This window comes from Galeopterus variegatus, unplaced genomic scaffold, assembly GCF_000696425.1.
Source record: "Galeopterus variegatus unplaced genomic scaffold, G_variegatus-3.0.2 Scaffold666, whole genome shotgun sequence".
Lineage (NCBI taxonomy): Eukaryota > Metazoa > Chordata > Mammalia > Dermoptera > Cynocephalidae > Galeopterus > Galeopterus variegatus.
In genome coordinates this window covers 354,675-369,134 of record NW_007726777.1, presented here as the reverse complement: position 1 = coordinate 369,134, position 14,460 = coordinate 354,675, and the positions used below count along the sequence as shown (strand labels likewise).

At 43.2% G+C, this 14,460-nt stretch overlaps 1 long non-coding RNA gene across 1 annotated transcript in view; it reads right to left on the bottom strand.

Moving 5' to 3' along the window:
• Window positions 1-11,091: 11,091 nt before the first annotated feature.
• Window positions 11,092-14,460, bottom strand: part of LOC103589267 — a 4,049-nt gene continuing 680 nt past the window's right edge. The window contains exons 2-3 of the long non-coding RNA XR_550381.1: window positions 11,556-11,679; window positions 11,092-11,318 (exon numbers count right to left, since the gene is read on the bottom strand). This is a non-coding gene — a long non-coding RNA (uncharacterized LOC103589267). The remainder of the gene's footprint in view (window positions 11,319-11,555; window positions 11,680-14,460) is intronic.

Below are 14,460 nucleotides of genomic sequence, written 5' to 3'. Positions count from 1 at the left end.
ACTTTGGATCACTAGAAAATTAAAGGTGCTCTTTGCCTAAGGCCCCAAAGGCTGAAGCAAGTCCACTTGACATGTGTTGCTTTGCCCCCATGGATTTGTCACCCCTCTTCCCCTGGGTGATGGAGCTGCAAAGGATTACTCAAAGCCCATCTCTTCTGAGCAGCAAGAAGCCCTGAAGTGGTTAATGTCCTGGAACCCTCAAGAGAGAGGCATTCCTTCCATTTGGAAAATTAATCACAAATTGGGGTTCCCTTTCTGTATTTATTCTCCAGCCCAGGAAGTTACATCAAGAGACATAGGTGGGGTTATAGTTTAACAATATAGGTTGGTAACTTTCAGTGAAACAAGTTGAATGGCATTCTATTAGGCAATTAAGTGATCCACCAACAAAAGCTTGATCTTAGCAAACATTTTCTTCTTACACCAATTTCCCAGTATCTTTCCATATCAGTAACTTGTCTGTCTTTGAACCAGCAGCCTTGCTGTGTTACAACTCTTTATCATACAACAGAGACTCAATAGCCTGGGGAAATTTTCCTGTTTTTTGTAAGGTCAATATTTGAAACTGCAAGGCTTTGGAAAACAAGGCCCTGTGAAGTACATATGCTTTATGCATCCTCTACAGACATGGAAGAAAAAAAAATCACTGAAACAGCTTACATTTGGACAAGGTTTGCACATACAAACTGCAACCCAGAAAAATCTATCAGATTGCCACTGCCAGTCTACTCTGACTGAGTATGCTTCAGAGACCCTAGATACTTCATAGACTACCTTATGGAAACTGCTCTGGACAATAGACTTTGTTTTTCTTCTGTTTCCATAGAAATGCCTCTGATTAAGGAAATCATACATAGAAGCCCAGCTTTGAGAACCCATTTGCAAAGCTGTATTAGTCCATTTCTGTTGCTTATAACAGGATACCTGCACCTTGGTAATTTATAAAGAAATAGAATTTATTTCTTACAGTTTCCAAAGCTGGGGAGTCCAAAGTCCAGGGGACATATCTGGTGAGGGCCTTCCTGGAGGTGGTGACTCTCCACGGAGAAGCAGGGTATCACATAGCAAGAATGGGCTGAACAAGAGAGAGAGCTGACCTCCTCACTTGTTCTCCTTATAAAGTCATCAGAACCATGCCCATTACTCCATGAATGTATTCACAAGGGTACAGTCCTCACAATCCAATCATCTCTTAAAGGCCCCACCTTTCAATTACTGCGATAGGATTTTCCACCATTTAACACCGTCACAGTGAGAACTAAATTTCTAATACATGAGACTTTGGGGGACACATTCAACCCTATCAAATGCCATCTTCTAAAATGAGACGTAACTGTTTAATTGGACTGACCTATTCCCAAGAAAGGGAGATTGGGTTTTTTGCTGTTGTTTTTAATTTTTTTTTTTTTTTCATGCCTGGCTAGTATAGGGATTGAACTTTGAAACTCGGTGTTATCAGCACCATGCTCTAACCAACTGAACTAACCAGTCAGGCCCTTTTTCTCCATATTAACCTCTGTTTATTGATTTTTCAGACAACCTTCAGGGAATTAAGGGGGAAGTTTTCCCTTGGGCCCTACAAAAGGATGGTCTAGTTCAATTAAAATGATGTATATTTTTGCTACATTCTATTATAATGCATCTGTATAATTAGTAAGAGCTGTAATTACTGAATTTAGACCTATCAGTAAAACAGTAATGTTTATGTAGAAGAGGAAAAATAATTTTCTTCATAGCTCTTAGTTGGGATGAACCCCTGTAATAAAAGATTACCAAGACAAAAAGAAACAGAAGTTTAATTACATGTATGCCTCAAGTATACACAGGAGATGACTACAGAAATGAGTGAATCTCAAAGAAGTGTCTTTGAGTTCATGCTTATACATCATCTTCAGCTGAAACAAATAGAAAAGGGTGTTGGGGGGCGGTAACAGGGAGACGAGCATTAAACAAGGATCAGGGTTGTTATGAAGGTTTAAGTTTACTGATAAGAGTTTTTAGTGATTCAGAGTCATTCTTCTCTTCCTGGTACAAAGGGAATTACCCTTACAAATGGAGACTTCCTGTAGAGATGTAAATTTCCGTTATGAAAGGGCCATTTCTACTTGTCTTTTAAAGCTTTTCCTATTGCCACAATATCTCAAAATAATTAGCTCAAAAGAATTCTCATGCTAAAGAAGTATATTTTGAATAATATGTAGAAGACCAGAAAATGCCACCTCAGGATATTAGGAGGCCAGTCTGGTTAAACAGTTGTGTCTCATTGTGGGAGATAGTGTTGCAGGTGGCCTTCCACCTAAGTTAGGTCTCTAGTCAGGGGTTTAATGAGAAGCATTTCTATGGAAACAAAAACAAAGATTAATAGTTGGAGCAGACTGTAAATCTAGTTTCTGTGTCCAGAGGGCAGCCTGTTGAGAAGATTTCTAGATGTTGGGCTTGAAGCATATTTTGCAGTTTGAATGTCTTAATGAAGTCACCAGGAGTTCTGGTGGACTTTCTGAGTGGCCCACACAGCAACAGTCATGAAGGTTATTCACACATGAGCTGTCATGGTGATATCTCTGAAGTTTATATGAAGTCATCCAACTTCAGCTTGCAGGCCTTCAGGAAAAGGAAAGTTTTTTTTCTTAGTGATTCCAAGTTAGAAGGAAAGAGAAAATTTTTGAAATATTACCCTGGGGCCGGCCCGGTGGCGCACTGGAGAGTGTGCCGCTTGGGAGTGCGGTGGTGCGGCGGTGCTCCCGTCGAGGGTTCGGATCCCATGTGGAGACCGGTTCCCGCTCACTGGCTGAGTGTGGTGCGGGCACAACACCGAGGGTTGCGATCCCATTACCGGTCAGTAAAAAAGACAAAAAGGAAAAAAAAAAAAGAAATATTACCCTGGAGAGTTAAAGCCAGATATCGGAGGACACTAGAAGAATTCAGGTTCCAGTTCAGTTTATAGTTAGATAAGAAAACCTCAGAGACAATGAACAAGACTAGCATCTAATAACAGGTGCACTATAGTTTTCTACTCAAACACAATTTTTCTCTCTACAGTCACTCCCATTTCTACCAAAGAAAATCACAATCAGACTAATTTCTTTTCAAAATTGGTCCAGTCTCATAGGTTTCGAATCCTTGTAAAGGCCAGCCATCAATCAATCGATCAATAAATAAAAATAAGTCTAGTTTCGTTAAACTTGGCCTGATTATGTAAGTGCAGCAAGAATAGTGATTCACCCTACAGAACCTTTAAAATCTGCTTTGCTGAAACTTTTAGTAAAGAATGTTTTTTTAAAATAAATACTTTGTTTCAGAAAAGTTTTAGAATTATAAAAAAAAAAATGCAGAGATAGTACAAGTACAAATTCCCTTATCCCCTACAAGGAAACTTATATTAGACTTTAAAAGCCATTCCAGGCTAGGAAGACAAGCCAAGAACTCACCATTAGCCTTCACCCGCAACATCTATAAATTTAGGTAAATCCTCTCTTTTCTAGTTCCCCAAGATATCTTGAGGGGCCTGAGCCTGGCAGAAAATGACATTTCTTACTCACTGGGTGGGAATCCTTTCACGTTAGGTACCAGACTAGTTTATCTAAGGGGCTGTATTGACTTCATAAAGTTGATAACAAAAAAAATCTGCTCTGACCAGGTCAACTAAATTACAGTGCCTTTGGAGATTTGGAATAAGCCGGCAATCACATCCACCTGTCCTGAAAAACATTATCATAAGACAAGAAAGCCATAAAATAACCTAAGATGCTTCTTCTAAACTTTACTCTAGATCCCCGCATGTAGTATATAACCTAATAACAATCCCAAGTCTCTAAGTCATGTACAACTAATAGAAAAAACGATGAAGTGATTAAGAGAGCTTTCCTTCTACCTCTGTCCTTTGATTTCTCCTCATTCTCATGATTATAAAATGCTAACTTCTGCTGGCCATCTTCAGAATGCATTTCTCAGGGGGACCTGACTATGTGTCTCCCCAGTGGCAATCATCATATTGGCTTAATAAATCCTTGCTATATGTATTTGGCCTCAGTTTCTATTTAGATCAACAAAGCCAACCTCAGTTCCTTAAAACTGTCAGGTCGCATCTGATTCTATGCACCTCATTCCCGAATATGACTCCATTCGAAGACTTGGTAATACAACCAATGTTTCCAACTGTGTCCAATTGTGTCTGTTATAAGGAGGACAGGTTCTCATTGAATCTATGAAAATAACTGTATGGCCATGAAAATAAGAATGCTCAATAAGAGTTTTTGAATTCTAGAGGGATCATGTAGTGAGAAAAAGATAAATGTTTCGATTCTGTTTACAAAGGTATACCAGATTGCTGTAAGTTATAGAGAGCTTAAGAAAAAAGAGAGAAAAAACTTACTTAAATCTGGAAGAAAAAACATTAAAGAAACAGCAATATTTTAAACAAGAAGTCATAAAATTATAATCATCTTTATCAGTTCATTCATTCTCATGTAACTAATTCTTGTTCTGCCTAATCCTGGTTAGTAATTTTAAGAGCCCATCAGTTTTTTCATTAGAGTTCTGGAAATTCTTACTCAATCCAATAGCATAATCTTAAAGTTGTCAGAAACCTGTATTTTTCTGAGTCATTTCCATGAATCTCCTTGAAGACAAAGCACATTTAAAGTACAGTTGTTTGCAAAAATTTTCAGGAAAGCATCAGACTAAAACAATTAACTGTCTGTGGATGACAAAAGACTTAAAGTGGCCATATAGTTAAAGATTTGATGAGAGTTTACTATAATGTGACCAATAGGAAATTTGGCTATTTCTGTGACATACAACATTTTAAAACAATAACTAGAGGGGCCGGCCCGGTGGCGCACTTGGTAGAGTGCGGTGCTTGGGAGTGAGGCGGCGCTCCCGCCGAGGGTTCGGATCCCATATAGAGACCGGTCCGCTCACTGGTTGAGCGTGGTGCGGGCGCGACACCGAGGGTTGCGATCCCGTTGCCGGTCGCGGTACGGGCGTGACACCGAGGGTTGCAATCCCGTTACCGGTCACGAAAAAAGACAAAAAGGAAAAAAAAAACAAAAACCAATAACTAGAATTATGACTAACATTATACAAGAACAGATTAGATTTCCAAGAATTTCATATAATTTCTGGAACATTTACACTAATAGTACATATTCATACAAATACAAATTTAAAAAGGTTAAACATTGGGCCGGCCCGGTGGTGCACTCGGTAGAGTGCGGCGCTTGGGAGCATGGTGGCACTCCCGCCGAGGGTTCGGATCCCACATAGAGACTGGTCCACTCACTGGTTGAGCGCGGTGCAGGCGCGACACCGAGGGTTGCCATCCTGTTGCCGGTCACGGTACGGGCGCTACACCGAGGGTTGCGATCCTGTTACCAGTCACGAAAAAAGACAAAAAGGAAAAAAAAAAAGGTTAAACATAACTTCTTATTTGACAATGCTTCCCATGTAATTTAACATATCAAATAAAGCCTAATTAGTTTAACATCTCTCTGAAAAATCCCAACATTAGGTTGAGGTCAAAAGACTTCACTTAGGGCCGGCCCGGTGGCGCACTCCTACAGTGCGCCGCTTGGGAAGTGCAGCAGCGCTCCCGCCGAGGGTTCGGATCCCACATACAGACCGGTTCCCGCTCACTGGCTGAGCGAGGTGCGGGGGCAACACCGAGGGTTGCGATCCCGTTGCCAGTCCCGGTCCGGTGCGGGCGCGACACTGAGGGTTGCGATCCGTTGCCGGTCACAAAAAAAGAGACAAAAAGGAAAAAATAAAAAAAGACTTCACTTAGATTTTGGTTTGGGAAGTCATCAAAATTGTCAAAAGGTTTAAAACTTGATTAAATGGAATCACAGGTCACTGTGAAACAATACTTAGTTATCCATTTAACCAAAATGACAAAAGACTTCAAAGGCAAACAGAAAGTTACATAGTTATATACATAATCCTTAGCCCATTTTTTTTTTTTTTTTTGGCAGCTGGCTGGAACAGGAGTTCGAACACTTGACCTTGGTGTTATAACACTGTGGGCCAACCAACTGAGCGAACTGGCCAGCCCCAACATTAGCTCTTTTAATATGGAAGACTCAGCTTTTTTAAGTAATCAAAGACCTGATAAAGACAACCTAAAATATAAGAAATTATTTTGTTAAGACACAAAATCCTTTTTATTCCCCCCTCAGCAGATCCTAAATTTCCTAGACAGATTACTTAGAAGGTAAAGAAGTATTTCACAATATTTTATCAAGAACAGACTGATAATCCAAGAAACTTTGTTATTTTAACAGAGAAGACCACGTTCTAGTTTTGCAGTGTACTTTTGATATTAAAACTGATTTCTGAGATTCTCATAATAAATTAATTCAATTTTAGCTAGGTTGACCATCCGAGATTCTCTCTCTTCCCACCTTTCTAAATCCATTCACTTTTTGTCCTCAATCTCCTTTTTCATTCTGAAACAACTTTTAAATAACCTCCAAACTAGGAAAAAATTACTCTTTTCCTTGACAAAAAAAATCCTCATACCTTATAACCTTCCTTACCTGTAGAGGATTCATAAAGCAAATGTACTTCACAGGGCCTGGTTTTCCAAAGCCTTGCAGTTTCAAATATTGACCTTGCAAAGGACAGGAAATTTTCCCCAGGCTATTGAGTTTCTGTTGCAAGATAAGAATTGTAACACAGCAAGGTTGCTGGCTGAAGGACAGACAAGTTACTGATTGATATTTAAAGATCCTGGGAAATTGGGGTAAGAAGAGAATGTTTGCTAAAATCAAGCCTTTGTTGCAAATTGCATTACAGAAGTTCACCTTGCTTGACTTACTGAATGTTACCAGCTTCTATTGTTAAACTTGTTAAACTGTACTTAACAAAACCCCACCTATGTCTCTTCCTGTAACTTCTTGGTCTAGAGAATAAACGCGGGAAGAGAACCCCAATTCGTGGTTAATTTTCCAAATGGAAGAAATGCCTCGCTGTTGAGTGCGATGGGAGATTAACCCCTTTTGATGCTTCTCACTGGCGGCTCCATCACCCAGGGGAAAAGGGGTGACAAATCCATGGGAGACAAAGCAATACTTAACCTAAAACACTTACTTTCCTTGTATATTTTCCATATAGAGTTGTTATTATTTCAAGTAGTTTTAATTACATGTATCAATCAGAATTTTTAACCCTTAGTAACTTTAATTTTTAGTGAAAACTAGGAATCGGGCAATTATGAGCTATCTATCACACCAGCAGTCTGTAGATTGGTAAACTTATTAACAGGCCATGTAATAATTTCTAGAAGCATTTTTTTTCATAGTACAATGCTTTAATGTGGCATAGGACAACTTTACTAACAAACCCAAACATCTTTAGTTTCTCTGTAATAAAAAGTCAGAGTAAAGTTTACAATTACAAACAAAATTTTTTTTTTTTTTTTTAAAGATGACCGGTAAGGTGATCTTAACCCTTGACTTGGTGTTGTCAGCACCACGCTCAGCCAGTGAGCGAACCGGCCATCCCTATATGGGATCCGAACCCGAGGCCTTGGTGTTATCAGCACCGCACTCTCCCGAGTGAGCCACGGGCCGGCCCCAAACAAAATTTTTTAATTATAATTTAAAAACTTGTGTTACCGAACTCAAGTCTGGCTGCCTGGCCCCTTGAGAAGGATAGAAAAAAACTCAGAAATAAAATGGCTGGTGTTAGAAAAGCAGATGTATTCAGCTGAAGGAGACGGTAGGCTGTCCCATCTCAAAGATTTACATTTACTGAGGAGTTTTTAAAGGAGGAGTTGAGAGAATGGAATGTGGGAGACGAAAAGCAGGAGAGCAGGAGATGTGAGTTATGAGGGGTCTGTTTCTATGGGTCAGGAACAAGGTCTCCCCAAGGCCTCCTCTGGTTTCTGTTCTCATCTTTGTTGTTATCTCAGGACCCTGCAAGATTTTGATTTGTACTGGTGTACTTGGCCTGGTGCCCAAGGTCAGCTTTGGTTATTTGGTCTTGATCATTTCTCAAAACTCTACAAGTCTCAAAGAAAGAACTGTTAGCTTTGCAAAGTACTGATTAGCTTCTTGGCCTTGTTTTCCTACTTAGCAAGCAAGACAAGAAAGTCAGGAGATGGGATGAAAGAGTGGAGAGAAAAAAGCTGTCCTTTTAAAAATCCTCCCCAACTCCATAGCCCAGGGAGTTTTAGGTCCCGACATGGCTTTGGTCCCGCTCACTCCAGCACTTGTTTAAAACAAGTTAAAGTTAATAATAGATTTGGGGCCGGCTCAGTGGCGCAATGGATAGTGCGCCGCTTGGGAAGCGCGGCGGCGCTCCTGCCCGAGGGTTCGGATCCCACATACAGACCGGTTCCCGCTCACTGGCTGAGCGAGGCGCGGGAGCAACACCGAGGGTTGCGATCCCGTTGCCGGTCCCCGGTCTGGTACGGGGGCAACACTGAGGGTTGCGATCCGTTGCCGGACCCGGAAAAAAGACAAAAAAAAAAAATAATAGATCTGCAACATAACCAGCACCACTTTGGACAAGCCCAAGTACAAACTGGCGCCGCCAACCTCCTCCCCTCTCATCTCCTTCCCTTTATGAGAAATCTCCTGACTTAAACAGAAACCCCTTTTGCTTCTGCAAGGACGCAGTTCTCCACCCTGATCCATATTAGCATAATGACCCTCCTTGATGGGATCAGCCAGCCCTTGGTGCACTATATAAGCTCTGCCACCCCCACACCTGCGGCCGTCCCCTTTCCAGGGCAGCCCCAGGCTGCCTGCCACTTTGAGCACAGCCTGGCAGATTTTCTTCCTTTAATAAAGCTTGAACGGTACCGGCTCTCAGCTCACTTTCTTTCAGTTAAGTTCAGCAATTACTATTTCAGTATTTTATTTTATTTGGAAAAAGTCTACCTATTCTATGAAAATCCATCATTTAATTTAATTTAGCAAATCTCTAAGGGTATTAAGTTACCAAAGAGATTTGGAAAACTATTTTTAAGTAGAAATATTACAAATCATAATCATTGTAGAAAAGTTCATTTACAAACGTTTATCCCACTTATATCTATGTAATTAACTTGGGTTTTTTTGTTTGTTTGTTTGTTTGTTTTTTGTTTTTTGTTTTTTGTTTTTTTTTTTTTTTGTCTTTTTCCGTGTCCGGCAACGGATCGCAACCCTCAGTGTCGCCCCCGCACTGGACCGGGACCGGCAACGGGATCGCAACCCTCGGTGTTGCTCCCGCGCCTCGCTCAGCCAGTGAGCGGGAACCGGTCTGCATGTGGGATCCGAACCCTCGGGCGGGAGTGCCGCTGCACTTCCCAAGTGGCACACTATCCAGTGCGCCACCAGGCCAGCCCATTTGTTTGTTTTTTTACGCTTGGATTACTCATGAAAGTTTCATGACATGTTAGACAAAGGATAGAAAGTTTATATCACAAAGGCAAAGAGAAAGGAAGTTCCTTCACTCCAAGAAAGAGTTTTGGGGCATATTTGCCTGTGATCAGAGGTTGATCTTATTGTGGCTTCTGTGGATTGAATGTCCCCCCCAAACTCATCAAAGCTTAAATTGTGTCTCCCAAAGTTCCAGTTATTGGAAACTTGGCTCCCACTGTGACAGTGTTGATGGTGGGAAATCCTACTGTGATGACTGGAAGGTGGGGCCTTGGGGAGATGACTGGATTGTAAGGGCCGTGCTCTAGTTCATGTGCACGGTTCTGAGGGCGTTAAAAAGAGAGCATGTGAGAGTCTCTCTCTCTGCTCTGCTATTTTCTGCCATGTGAGACACCTGTGTCACTGTCACCACCAGGGAAGACCCTCACCAGATGCATTCCCTGGACTTTGGGCTTCCCAGCCTCTGAAACTGTAAGCAATAAATTTTGTTTTCTTACAAATTACCCAATTCCAAGTTTTTTTTTTTTTTTTTTCCCTTTTTATCTTTTTTCGTGTCCAGCAACGGATCGCAACCCTCAGTGTCGCGCCCGGACCGGACCGGGACCGGCAACGGGATCGCAAACCTCGGTGCCGCGCCTGCACCTTGCTCAGCCAGTGAGTGGGAACCGGTCTGTATGTGGGATCCAAACCCTCGGCGGGAGCGCCGCCGTGCTCCCAAGCGGCGCACCGTAGCAGTGTGCCACCGGGCCAGCCCCAAGTATTTTTTTTTTTTTTTAATTTTTATAAGCAACAGAAACAGACTAATATAGCAGCTGTGGTCTAAATTTTAGTCAAGTGACTGAGGAGACATCCAGCAGCTGCCTGGAAGTTTCCAAAGACCATCTGAGTGGAGGAGACATCTACTCTATCTCCAATCACTCCTTTTCTCTCTCAGCCTCAAAAGTTGCTTCTGGGAGGTGCTGAGTCCCTTGAGAGCCCAAAGTTTGAGTGACTGAGGGGCTGGAGTCTGGTGGGGCATGCAGAGGACAGAGGAGGCAGGGCTCAGGGAGGCTTACCGAGAATTCACGGGAACTGAATGGAAGATCGAAGGTGGCAGAGAGAGGAAGGAGGAAGATGAGGGGCCAGTGTGGAGAGATCTCAGCACCCAAAGAAGTCAATGGAGTTCCAAGTTAGCCCCAGCAAAATCACACTGAAAAAGCCACTGTCCAGGGACGTGGACAGTGTCAGTGGAACATGCAGTCACCAGGGGTCAGCAATGGAGAAGTTCTCATGGGAGGGGCAGGATCAGACAGGAGAGCAGAGACCTTCAGCTAGAATAGATTCTACCAGGGTCTGAATATGAGCTCCCAATCAGGCCAACTTCTGACCACAGAGCTCCTTTTTAAAAAATCTTTTCAGGCCGGCCCGGTGGTGCACTCGGTGGAGTGCAGCGCTTGGGAGCGCGGCGGCGCTCCTGCCGAGGGTTCGGATCCCATATAGAGACCAGTCCGCTCACTGGTTGAGCGCGGTGCGGGCGCGACACCGAGGGTTGCGATCCCGTTGCCGGTCACAAAAAAAGACAAAAAGGAAAAAAAAAATATTTTCAAATTTATTATCCAGTTCAGCCAGGAAAAGCAGTAAATATTCCTGGGAGTACTGAACTGTTTTTAAAATTATTTTTTTTCCTTTTTCTTTTACACCAAAGGTATATTCATCAAGTGACTCAAGATCAAAAGAAATAAGCCTCTTATGATTTAAAACAATAAGCTTTTAATGGCTTAAACACAGATATAAGAAGTGTCCCCAAAGATACAGCAATAGATACAACCCTCTGGAGATCCAGGACCACTTGCACAGACAGTCGAAAGGAAGTCTTAGACAACTGCCCTGAGAGCTGGCACTGGTTGGTAGGAAGGACACTAGTTGCTAAGGAGGTGCAGTCCACATTTCTGTCTGGACAGTCTGACGGTTGGCCACCTGCACAGGAAGGCCAAATAACCTGAGCACCCCAATAAGCAGAAAGCAGAGCCAAATTCTGGGACACAGAAGAGGAGACAAGCAATAGCTGCTCTTGGGAGTGAAAGGATCAATAACCACAGGTTGACCCAAACCAGACTTTACCAGAGTCACAGTCTAAAAAAACACTAATTCTTACAAATGTTTTTCTCCTGCTAATGTGAATTAGGAGTGAAAGGGATAAAGAGAAATTTTCACCTTTCTCTCTTGACCAGGCCCTACAGGCAAAGATCCAGGAGATTCTGCCAGTTTTTCCAGGATGCCACTTGTGCAGGCTCCAGATCAGGTGGGGTATCCCAGCATCCCATTTGGGTCACCAAAACTGTAGGAGCAGAAAAATAATTTTCTTTCTGCCCTTTCTGTGTTCCTGGCTGAGAGCCCTGTAACAAAATACAGATTAACAAGAGAAAAACAGAAGTTTAATAACATGTATACCTTATGTATACTTAGGTGATACCCAGAGAAATGAGTAGAATCTGGAGAGGTGGCTTAGAATTCAGCCTTCAGTACCATCTCCAGCTGAAACAAATAAAGAAGGGCATTGGGGCAGACAGCTATGGGGAGGTGCTCAGGAAAAGCATGGTAAACAAAGGTAAGCAGGCATCATGCAGATTTGTGTGGGTTCCTCACCATTGGTCAGAGCCTCGAGTGATTTAGACTCATCTTCCTCTTCCAGGGACAGAGAGGGAGAGATCCTTACAAATGGAGATTTACTTTATAGATTGAAATGCCCTCTTGCAAAAGGGTAGCTTCTACTCTGTTTTCAGAGCTGCTGTTTGGCTGCTGTTTTTCAAAATAATCCTCATGCTAAGGAGGCATATTTTGGGGTGGCATTTCTGGTCTCCTACAGTGCTGTATGGGGGTGTCATATTCTGGTCTCCTACAGTTACGTGGACACCCTGAGAATGACCTGAAGCTTCCTGAAGAAAGGAGAAGCTGGGACCGGCAGGTGGGTGGGACGGACACCTCTGACCAGGGTACTTGTGGAGAACATCCTGGGCTCAGGATGGATTTGGGTCTGAGGTTGAACTGCAGCACAGCTCAGTCCTTAATTAAAGTTCCCATCTCCACTGGCTTTGTGGCCTTTTCCAGCCCCTACCCTTTAAACTCAGCTTTCTTTTTCCTCTCTTCCTCTTCTTGGTGTGGGCTCTGCAGTCTCAGTGATTAGTAGTCCCTTCCTGCCACAGGAAAAGTCAGCCTTGCATTATCCTGGGGCTGATGACCTAGGCCCTTCCCAGTGGGGTTGGTCATTGAGTCAACTCTGGCCTCAGACTCTTTGGCATGAAAAGTCCAGCCCAACCCAGCAGTCTGGCCTTCGCAGTTCTCTAGAAACTGCAGTGGAGAAGTTAAATTCGAATCGGCCGAACTGCAGCACTATGATGACCGCAGACTCAGGGGTCGCCAGGGGCGGTGGCCAGCAGGTGGTGGCGGGGTACTGATGGCAAAGGGGTGAGAGGGAACTGTTTGGAGTGATGTTCTATGCAATGATTCTCGTGACTGTTACAAGGCTACGTGCAGTTGTAAGGAACTCATTAAATTGTACAATTAAAATTGGTAATTTTCACTGTATGTAAATTATGACTCTCCAAGTCTGATATTTTAAGATGACCAAAATGAAGTAGAGAGATTATCTATATATTTAAATTCTTTGATACCCTCTGGTAATAAAATGAGTAGGGGTCTATCATTTTTTCCCCATAAGGATTATCCCTCTGGGTCCTGCTATCTCTTGCCTACCTCACTGCCCCTCCCACTCTACAGTGAGAATTGACTCAGATTGGCAGCTAGAAGTTAGTAGCAGAGAGAAAAAATGTTATTTAGCACCAAAAACTGTCGGTATTTTTACATAAGGGGAGGGATAATTAAAATAAAATCACTATGGGTTCCTTTTTCTTACAGAGGGTGGTGGCTAGGGCAGAGACAGAGAAATCAGACACCGTGTAGGTGGCCTCTTGTTTAAGCCCAGGACTTCGGTCCTGAAAAGGGGGGCTGTAAAGGAGTCTCCACATGTCAACCTTAGAAGCAGCAGCTCCGCACCCTCTTACATAGGTGGACAGGCAACCAGTTATCGGGACAAGATTTGGGCACACAGCCTGAGGCATCGACATGGAGCTGCTGCCTGGCTGTGCAAATTCAGGTCCCAGCTCTAACCGAGCTTGGGCTGTGGCTGAGGAGAGCTGGTTGTTCTGCACGAAGAATTGGAAGGGTCTGGTTCTTTGTCCAAGAGCAGGAGGCCTGAGGAGCTGGGCAGGAAGGGGAGGGCTGAAATCCAGCCACAGAATTGGGGACTTCTGAAAAGAAGTTGTGTGTGTTAATTTTGAATTGTTTGTGGCACTGTGATGTAAATCCTCCCACCTCTCCAAATCTTTGGTAAAGTCTGTCAAATACCAAGTCCTTCTATGAATGATCATTGGGTGAAAGCAAACAAAGGACTGACTTCCACATCTGGATAAGGAACAGGACCCACAAGCCCAGGATGACAAAATGCTCCATAAACTGATCAAATTCCTCCAATAAATAATTATAGAGTACCTACTATGTGGCCTACAAACGTTTGCTGTTATTATTATCCCATGTGGCCAGCATGAGGTGGTGCCTGCAAGGCTGGCAGGGGGGAATAGACAGGATTAGCACATGGTGGCAAAACCGTCAGTTGTGGTGGGGAGCAGGGCATACTTAGAAAGGGCAGGTGAGAATCCAGCAAAAGTGGGGGGTCAAGAGTCCAAGGTGATCAAGACCATAGCACCACCTGACACCAAGCTCCTGGAGAGATGGCTGCTCCTAGATCACATGGGTCTAGTGCTATGGCGGGAGGGGTGGAGCTCTGAGCCCATTTCACTTGAATCCAAAGACAGGGATCTTGGGCCGGCCCGGTGGCGCACTGGAGAGTGTGCCTCCCGCTGAGGGTTCGGATCCCATGTGGAGACCGGTTCCCGCTCACTGGTTGAGTGCGGTGCGGACGCAACACCAAGGGTTGCGATCCCGTTACCGGTCAGTAAAAAAGACAAAAAGGAAAAAAAAAAAAAAAAAAAAAAAAAAAAAAAGGGGTCTCGGCTAAATTTTGGGTTTTTTTTTTTAAAAAAAAAACAGCATTAAAAACCAA